This window comes from Pleurodeles waltl, chromosome 1_1 (assembly GCF_031143425.1).
Source record: "Pleurodeles waltl isolate 20211129_DDA chromosome 1_1, aPleWal1.hap1.20221129, whole genome shotgun sequence".
Classification (NCBI taxonomy): Eukaryota; Metazoa; Chordata; class Amphibia; order Caudata; family Salamandridae; genus Pleurodeles; species Pleurodeles waltl.
In genome coordinates, this window is record NC_090436.1 from 304,559,587 (window position 1) to 304,569,709 (window position 10,123).

General features: G+C 42.9%; 1 non-coding gene and 1 pseudogene across 1 annotated transcript; both read left to right on the top strand.

Moving 5' to 3' along the window:
• Nucleotides 1-5,528: 5,528 nt before the first annotated feature.
• Nucleotides 5,529-5,683, top strand: LOC138292085 (U1 spliceosomal RNA; annotated as a pseudogene).
• A 504-nt stretch (nucleotides 5,684-6,187) lies between these two features.
• Nucleotides 6,188-6,353, top strand: LOC138291830 (U1 spliceosomal RNA). The gene has a single exon (XR_011202572.1). It is a non-coding gene; the product is annotated as a U1 spliceosomal RNA (small nuclear RNA).
• The last annotated feature ends 3,770 nt before the right edge of the window (nucleotides 6,354-10,123 follow it).

A 10,123-nucleotide genomic window follows, 5' to 3' on the forward strand; every position in this document is an offset into this window, starting at 1 on the left:
ACATTTTTGTTTTCCCTGGGGGCAGAGTGTTTGAAATAATTTTTACTACCTTCCTTCTGTTTGAACAATGTCTTAAACGTTTTAAAGAGAAGCATTTTACGGAGCCTTTAAATAATTTTACAATGACTGCTCTGACACAGCCACAAAAACAATGGATAAATATATTTATGTTTAATGAATACATACAGAGTGCTGACATCATTACATGGCTTAACCAGTTCTGTGTGGTGTGCCATGGGGCCAGAGTGCAGGATGCAGATGGTGTGAAGACTGGTTATTTTAAGGCATATGTTACCTTAAAAAGGAACCAGGAGACAGAGGAATTAATCCATATTCCAAGCATTATTCGACTTGGTGGAGCTGTGGGAAATGTTTTCTACGTAGGGCAACCTAAGACGTGTAGGTGTAATGCTGAGGGGCATTTTGCTCGAGACTGCACTGAGCTCTACTGCGCGCAGTGCCAGCACACTGGGCACGAGGCTGCGCAGTGTACAACTGAAAAATCTTGTAATCTTTGTGGTTCCAAGGAACACATGTTTAAGAATTGCCCATCCTCATACGCCTTTAAGGCAAAAGCTGCTGAGTATGAAAATAAACTGCCTACCCCGCGCCCAAGAAGACTTTCATGGGATGATGAAATAAGAGAAGCTGAGGAAGAGGAACTTAACCGTTTGGGCTTGGAGGAACGTATTGATTTCACCACAGGAGCCTCCGCATTATACAAAAAGTCTGAAAGAGATGTGATAGTTAATCCTGATAAAGTATCTCTTACAGATGGAGAGGGGGTAGCAACTCATATTCCTGAACAGCTCCCTGACTCTAAAGTAGAAGGTTTTCTGGAGCCTCAGGATAAGTCAGTCTCCATGAAACTAAATGGTATGCCCTTGCCACATATCCAACAACAGTTTCCTGTCATATCTAATGAAATTATTGTTATACAACCAAACCCAATGTCCGCAGTGGCTTCTGCTCGTAGCCTCAGCGATGTAGCTCCTTCTTTGCCTTCCTGCTCTGCCCCCCACAAAGGAAAACATAATATCACAGTCAGACATGCAAGTCATTATCCCACCAAAAGACGCCCCTGTCAGTGCCATATATGTTGCTGAGGAACTACAATCTACACCTGACAAGCAACCAGGGTCAAAGGAGCAGATGTTTCACAGTCAGTCAATGGTGCAGCAAGACGCCATTGCTCTTCCTAAGAATTCTCGTGTTTATCGTCATGAGCCTGTAACTATTCCTGAGCCTACCACGCATCCCTTGCGTCCTTCTTGCGAACCAGAGGTCCTGAGGTCTGATGCTCACACAAGAGATGCTGATAATTTCCTTGTCTCTCCTGAACTGTTCCCTCAACATAGTGACGAAAACATTGCAAAGGAAAAAATCTCTTCCAATTTAGGCTCCTGCTTCATAAATAAAGGAAAGCCTCCACTTGCCCCAGGTGATCCTTTTGCAAACACTGACTATGCCTGCAAGGCCGTGGAGCTGTCTGCCGCTTCCTTTTCTGATTCTGTGGTAGCGCAGATGATGATAAACTGGGATACGGAAGATGATATTCCTGCTGAAGAGATTGAGGTGGCCATGGATTTTTCAACATCCCTAAAAAGGAAGGAATCGGAATATGATGACGCAGAGGCATCTGGAGTTGAATTTAACGGCTAAGGATTATGCTGCCCTGGATGTTGAGGACCACCTTAAACCTCAGCCAGACAAGGATGACCCCTTTATTCAAGTTAAGAAAAAGAAGACTAAAAGTAAGACCAAGAAGATGGACTCTCGAAAACTTTGATAATGTATATATTTACTTATTTTTTTGTGATGCTCTTCTTAGGCAGCATCAATGTTAGATGTCTAGGTGATGCCATTAAATGCTCATCTGTGTTTGATTTCTTAAAAAATCAGAACATGGATATTATTTTTCTTCAGGAGTGCGCTATACCAGATGGCTCTAAGGATACAATATTGAAAGGCAGATGGGATTGTGGCCTTTCCATTTGGTCTGGCTGCAACCTCGATAGGAATGCTGGTGTTGGAATCCTTTTTCGCAGGTCCTCTTCTTTTACCATCCAGAAGATAGATCATGTCGTTAAAGGTAGAATTCTATGTGTTGATGGTAATCTCAATGGCCATGACATTCGCCTCATAAATGTATATTGTCCAACTTCACTGTCTGAAAGAGAAGGTATCCTTAATCTATTACCCCAGTATCTAATGTGTGATAAATTTGTTATTATGGCTGGAGATTTTAACTGTTTGCTAAATACAAATGATAGAATGTCTCTTTCTATTGCACGTTTAGATTCCAGTTCTAGAACATTGTTAAATCTTATTTCTGAGTTTCATTTACAGGACACAAAAAAAAACTATACATCCCAGAGACCCTGGGTTTACATGGATTAGCCCTAATTATTTTACTAAATCCCGAATTGACTTTATTTTTACCTGCCCATCTATAAAGGTCCTTACAGCAGATCTCATCCCGGTATTTTTTTCAGACCATAATCTTATTAAAGTAAGTTTAGCTCTATCACACATACCCCCACGTGGCAAAGGTCTGTGGAAGCTTAATATTAAGCTTGTGGAGGAAACATCTATATGCCAAAAGTTCAAATATAACTTCAAGAATTGGCAATCTCTAAAACTTTTATTCTCTGATATATGTGAATGGTGGGAGGATGTTAAAGTCCGCACCAAAAACTTTTTTATTCGTGAGGGGATTAAAATGGCCGAAATGAGGAAAAAGAAAATTCACCATCTCCAATCAGAGTTGCAGAATCTTTCTCGCCTGTTAGAACTGGGTTTACCTGTGCAGCCTGAGTTTTTGTTATGCAAACAAAAACTTTCTTTATTATATTCTGATTTCACTAAAAGATTAATCCTAAGAAGTAGGGCTCAACATGTTGAACAGAATGAAAAATGCTCTCGCTATTTCTTTAAAAAAGTCAGGACAACAGGCAGAATGATTGACACTATTGTAGACTCTGATGGCATAAAACATACCACTACAGATGCTATAAGCAATTGTGTATGTAAGTTTTATAACGATTTGTATACTGTAAGTACTTCTGATGAGGCAGCTGCAAATTTCTTTCTACAACATATGCGTCTTTTCTGGTCTGACAATGATAAAGACATGATAGACTCTGATATCTTACTAGAAGATATAGATAGGGCAGCCCGAAGTCTCCCAAAAGGGAGAGCTCCTGGCTCTGATGGCCTACCTGTGGAGTTTTATATTACCTTCTGGGATACTTTAGGTCCTGAACATCCTAGTGTATTTTCACATTCACTTATGGTTAACTCCCTTCCTTTTTCCTTGAGGGAGGGTTGTATAAAGTTAATTTTTAAAAAGAAAGGCGACAGACACAATTTAAAAAACTGGCGTCCAATCACACTTCTAAACGTTGATTTGAAAATCCTGTCAAATACTTTATTTAAAAAAATAAGACCTGTAATTTCTTCTGTTATTAACTCCAACCAAACATGTGGTGTACCTGGTAGGAAAATTCATGACAATTTGTGTCTCATAAGAGATGTATTATCTTTAGCTAATGATCGTGATGTGTCTCTTTGTATATTGAATTTAGACCAGGAGAAAGCTTTCGATAGACTGAATCATTCTTTCCTTTTGAAGGTTCTGCAGAAGATAAATTTGGCCCAAAACTCTGCTCTTGGGTCAAACTTTTGTATTCAAATTGCTACAGTAGAGTTTTAGTTAATGGTACTCTTGCTGATTTCTTTCCTGTTTTATCTGGAGTACGAGAGGGGTCCCGTTTATCTCCTCTATTATTTATCCTAGTTGTTGAACCTTTTCTGGCTTCATTGAGGGCTGACAAACTCATTAAGGGATTTTCTCCCCCAGGGGGCATGGGGAGCACAATTGTTACTTCTGCATATATGGATGACATATCTGTGTTTTGTACGAATAATGTCTCCATACGTCAGGTTCTATCGTTTCTTCTATGCCACCTCATCGAAAGTTAATTTCAGCAAGAGTGAATGCTTATACATTTGTTGGAAAGAACCAGTTCTGGATTGGGGACTTAAAGTTGTCCATAAACGCATTAAGATCCTTGGCCTTTTCTTTGGAGAAGGAGGGAGTGATTGCAATTGGCTGGAATGTATGAGTAGAATAAAACAAAAAAATGCCTTTTGGAGCTTGGGATCACTTCCTATGTCAGGGAAAATACTAGTGTCCAAAGCAGAATTACTTTCTATCTTACTTTATGTAGCGGTGGTTTTTCCCATGCCTCGTGATTATATAGCCCAGGTTCAGAGGTGGGTTTTCCAGTTTATCTGGGGCAGAGCTCATGAAAGGATAGCCCTGTGAAAATGTATTTGCCTGTTCTCCAAGGTGGCAAAATTGTTCCAAACATTGGTTTACGAACCCTTGCAGTTTTCATGTCTAATATGATCAAAGGAAGCATTGGGCAAGTTTAAAAAGAAAATAAATGGTCCTTCTTTTGTTGTTTTTGGTTAAACTTTACAGTTTGTAAAATATGGGGAAAGGAGGTGTCAAATATGGTTCCACATTCTGAATCATGCCCCTTTGTGTACTCTTTTGCCAGAAAAATGTTAAAACAATATGATTTGAGCCCGATTCCCATTGATTTGCTGGCTCCAAAACTAGTAATGAAAGTTCTTACTGGAGAACAGCTATTACTTCCAGTTAGTGGCTTTTCCTCTAAAAAGTCAAAATCAATATGGGCCAATGCGTCGGTTAAGAATCTTAGTAATGAACACCGAGATCTGGCATGGAATGGTATTCATGGTTGTTTACCTTTGCATCAGTTCATGTTTCAAAGGAGATTCACTAGGTCCCCGCTTTGTGTGAGGAAAAAGTGTTTTGCTGAAGAATCAGTAAGTCATCTTTTCTGGTTTTGTTCAGTAGCACAGGAGGTTTGGGCAATTGTGAAACCCTGGCTTTCTCGCCTTAATGCCGATGTAGTCTTGTCAAAAGATAGTTATTTTTGGTATAATTGATTCAGACTCTCCTTGCCAAAAGCTGTGGATAATTATTAATTGCATAAAGGATGCTCTTTGGAAAGCACGCAACCTACTTCTTTTAAAAAAAGTTGATCTTCCTTCCGATATTATATATGCCTTTGCTCATTCTCTGACCAAAGACTATTTATGCAATGACCTATTGAAGTTTGGGAAAACATTTGCATATGCAGATTGGGCTTGGGATGATCATGGTTGATTCCAATGGTTTATCCACAATACCCAATTAGATTCTATAAAAATATGAATGTTTCCCTATTTTCTAGGCTAATGCTAATTTTAGTTTATTGCTGCTTGACTAATTTTTTGTTAAAAGTCTCAAAAATCCAGTTTACAGGACTTTAAAATCCTTTGTTTCATTTGCATTACAGCTTTTATTAGTTTTGATTACAATAAGAATATTGTAATCCTTTGTGTTGAACTAAGCATTGTGTACAGTTCTCGCAAGGACTAATGTTGTGCCACCTGAAAAATGGATTGGCTTCCATGTAAATATGCTTTTTTTTAAATCAATTAAAGTTTTGAAACTAAAAAAAAAAAAAAAAAAAAAAAAAGGTTTTTCCAGGGTGAGGCTCATCCATTGCACTTCGGATGTGCTGACCCATGCGATGTCCCCAAATGCGGGATACTCGACTGCATAATTTCTGGTAGTGAGGGACTGCGTTTGTGCTTTTCCCTGATCTCTGGTATCAAGTAAGGCAACAAGAAAAACCACTCTGGCGCACCCTTAGCTGTCTCTCCAGCTTCCTTCTGGGTGCTGCAGCAGGCTGGAAATGGGGCTGGGCACGGGGGAGCGGCATGCAAATTCAGGAGCCTGGGTCATGTTAGGAAAGGTCCTCAAAATCTGCTTCTGGGCTTTTTTTCCACCTGGCTAGCCCACCTGTCAGCATGCTCTACTCTACCCTTGCCCAAATTCTAAGCAATGGACAGGATCCTGAAACAAGGCCCTGATTGGCTCTGCTGGATGGTGTGGTCATGGAAATTTCGCTGGCCGGCTGAGGCTTGTGGCAAGCAGCTTTGGGTAGGCAACGGCTTTGCCCAAAGGGTCTGCGGGGCCTTGGCTGGTCACTTTGCGCCCCCACGCCCATGCTCTGCCCGCCTCAGGCCTTGACTATGTGGATGCCACCCTCGCTCTGCAGGGAGATGCCAAGCGTCCCCCCCTTGCCCTGTCCCCGTCCAACTCATACTTACCTGGCAGGGGAGACACCATGATCACGAAGGTGGTTCTCCCAGGGTGATGCTCATCCATTGCACTTCGGATGTGCTGACCCCTGCAATGTCCCCAAATGCGGGATACTCGACTGCATTATTTCTGGTAGTGGGGGGGACTAAGTTCGCGCTTTCCCCCGATCTCTGATATCAAAGAAAGATAAAAGAAAAAAAGAAAAAACACTCTGGAGCACCTGTAGCCGTCTCTCGAACTTCCTTCTGAGTGCTGCAGCAGGTTGGAAATGGGCATGGGCGAGCGGCATGCTAAATTCAGGAGCCTGGGGAATGTTGGGAAAGGGCCTTAAAATCTGCTTCTGGGCCTGTTTTCCACCTGGCCAGCCCACCTGCCAGCATGCTCTACTCTACGCTTGTCCAAATTCTCAGCAATCGACAGGATACTGAAAACAAGGCCCTGATTGGCTCTGCTGGCCAGCGGAGACTTGTGGGAAGCAGCTTTGGGTAGGCAACTGCTTTGCCCAAAGTGGCTGCGGGGCCTTGGCTGGTCACTTTGCACCCCCAAGCCCTGCCTTGCCTCTGTGGATGCCACCCTCACTCTGCAGGGAGATGCCAAGCGGGCCCCTCTTGCCCTGTTCATCTTCCAACTCATACTTCCTTTGCAGGGGAGACACCATGATCACATGGTTGTGTTCTATGAGGTATCCGAAGAGGTGTTTCCAGTGGGTGCAGCTCTTCTCTTCAGTGTGAAATCGGGGGACCCTTCGGGAAGGGATCTCTGCAAAGATGGCGGCTAGTCGAGCACGCCGAAATGCCATGAGGTTCTCAGCAGTTGAAGATGTCAAGATGGATGGATTGTTAAGTCAGTCAGTCCTGCAAAAGGAACTTGGATTTACAGCAGATCAGGTTTATTACCCGTTTGCTTTTCCTGGAGGTAAAGTCTCTGAAGTGATTTTCAACTCCTTTGCTTTGTTTGAACAATGCCTCAGGCGTTTTAAAGAAAGGAATGACTCTACACCTTTGAAAATGTTTTCCATAAATGCCTTGACTCAGCCTCAGAAGAGGTGGGTGAATGTTTCCAAGTTTAATGAATATGTTCAGAGCGGTGACATTACACTTGGCTCAATCAGTTTTGCATTGTTTCTCATGGGGCAAGAGTGGGAGATGCTGATGGAGTAAAGACTGTCTACTTTAAAGCTTTGGTATCTTTAAAGAGAGGCCCTGCCACTCAGGAACTGGGGCCAAGCGCTATTAGACTGGGAGGAGCCACAGGCACTGTCCTCTATGTGGATCAGCCTAGGAGATGTAGGAAATGTAATTTGGAGGGGCACTTGGCTAAAGATCGTACTGCACCTTTCTGCACTAAGTGTAGAACCACTGGCCATGAAGTTGAGGATTGTGTGGCTGAGAAGACGTGCAGGATTTTAAAAACTGCCCCTCCTCCTGTGCCTTTAATATTAAAGCTGCACGACTGGAGCAACCTTTCACTCCCCACCAGAGTAGAGGGAGGTCACGGGAAGATGTTGAGGCAGAGGAGGAAGAATTAATCAGGCTTGGTTTGGAGGAGGAAAGATTTTATCTCCCACCTGGTTTATGACTGTCTGAAGAAAAGGTGGATATCACTGTGGAGCAAGACACCTCTGGGAAAGGTGCTCCATTTTTGGAGGGAAAGCAAGCAGGTGCAGATGATGTGGTTGGAAAATGCATGGAACCCAATGAGGGAGCTTCACCAGGTGCTCCTGATCCAACAATCATGGCTCCCACACATGATTTGGATTGGGGGGCGGTGTTGCCCAATATAACTTGTGTGCTGCCTAAAGGAATGGAATAATTAGTGCTGGAGGCTCTTCCGTGATTTCCGACACAGGTGCAGCCATTGACACATCTAACGTGCAACTTGTTCCACATTCTGTTCTGCAGCCAAAAGGCACGGATAAGGGTGACAGTCTGTATGTTACACCAAAGGTATTTTCTATGTTAAGCCAGCACACCCTAGAAACTGCTTCTTCTGGTACTGCAAATGCTATTGATACTCAGGTTACAGTTTCTACAATGTCCTCTACAGACTCTTGCAGTGAGATAGAGTATGCCTGTACAGCCCTGGAACAGTCTTCTTTCTCTGACTCTGCAGCTGCTGGTGAGTTAGTTGAGTGGGGCAAGGATGACATTTTTATTGAGGAAGAGGTTGAGGATGCCATGGATGCCTCAACCTCATTAAAAAGGAAAGAGAAAGAGGGTGATGACACTGAAGAGACTGGGTTTGAGAGCAATGACTCTAGAGACTTGTATGCACAGGATGAAAGGCGTAATTTCCAGGCGGTGAAAGGGGAGGATGGCTTTACCCCTGTGATAAAAAGGAAGACAAAGAAACGGAATAGGAAAGTAGACTAGAAGACTAGAAGTGCAATCTTACAATGTTTATGTTTTTCAAATAATTCCAGATGCTTCTCTTGGGAAGTATTAATGTCAGATGCTTGGGTAATGATAGGAAATGTTTATCAGTTTTTGACTTTTTTGAGACTGCAAAACGTAGACATTATTTTTACAGGAATGCGCTATTCCAGAACATTCTAAGGACAAATTGCAGCAAATGTGGACTTGTGGCCCTTCAATCTGGTCAGGCTGTAATTCCGACCAAAATGCACGTATAGGCATTTTATTTTGCAGTTCTGACTTTGCTATTCACAAGGTACAACATCTGGTTAAAGAGAGACTATTACAGGGAGTGCAGAATTATTAGGCAAATGAGTATTTTGACCACATCATCCTCTTTATGCATGTTGTCTTACTCCAAGCTGTATAGGCTCGAAAGCCTACTACCAATTAAGCATATTAGGTGATGTGCATCTCTGTAATGAGAAGGGGTGTGGTCTAATGACATCAACACCCTATATCAGGTGTGCATAATTATTAGGCAACTTCCTTTCCTTTGGCAAAATGGGTCAAAAGAAGGACTTGACAGGCTCAGAAAAGTCAAAAATAGTGAGATATCTTGCAGAGGGATGCAGCACTCTTAAAATTGCAAAGCTTCTGAAGCGTGATCATCGAACAATCAAGCGTTTCATTCAAAATAGTCAACAGGGTCACAAGAAGCGTGTGGAAAAACCAAGGCGCAAAATAACTGCCCATGAACTGAGAAAAGTCAAGCGTGCAGCTGCCACGATGCCACTTGCCACCAGTTTGGCCATATTTCAGAGCTGCAACATCACTGGAGTGCCCAAAAGCACAAGGTGTGCAATACTCAGAGACATGGCCAAGGTAAGAAAGGCTGAAAGACGACCACCACTGAACAAGACACACAAGCTGAAACGTCAAGACTGGGCCAAGAAATATCTCAAGACTGATTTTTCTAAGGTTTTATGGACTGATGAAATGAGAGTGAGTCTTGATGGGCCAGATGGATGGGCCCGTGGCTGGATTGGTAAAGGGCAGAGAGCTCCAGTCCGACTCAGACGCCAGCAAGGTGGAGGTGGAGTACTGGTTTGGGCTGGTATCATCAAAGATGAGCTTGTGGGGCCTTTTCGGGTTGAGGATGGAGTCAAGCTCAACTCCCAGTCCTACTGCCAGTTCCTGGAAGACACCTTCTTCAAGCAGTGGTACAGGAAGAAGTCTGCATCCTTCAAGAAAAACATGATTTTCATGCAGGACAATGCTCCATCACACGCGTCCAAGTACTCCACAGCGTGGCTGGCAAGAAAGGGTATAAAAGAAGGAAATCTAATACATGGCCTCCTTGTTCACCTGATCTGAACCCCATTGAGAACCTGTGGTCCATCATCAAATGTGAGATTTACAAGGAGGGAAAACAGTACACCTCTCTGAACAGTGTCTGGGAGGCTGTGGTTGCTGCTGCACGCAATGTTGATGGTGAACAGATCAAAACACTGACAGAATCCATGGATGGCAGGCTTTTGAGTGTCCTTGCAAAGAAAGGTGGCTATATTGGTCACTGATT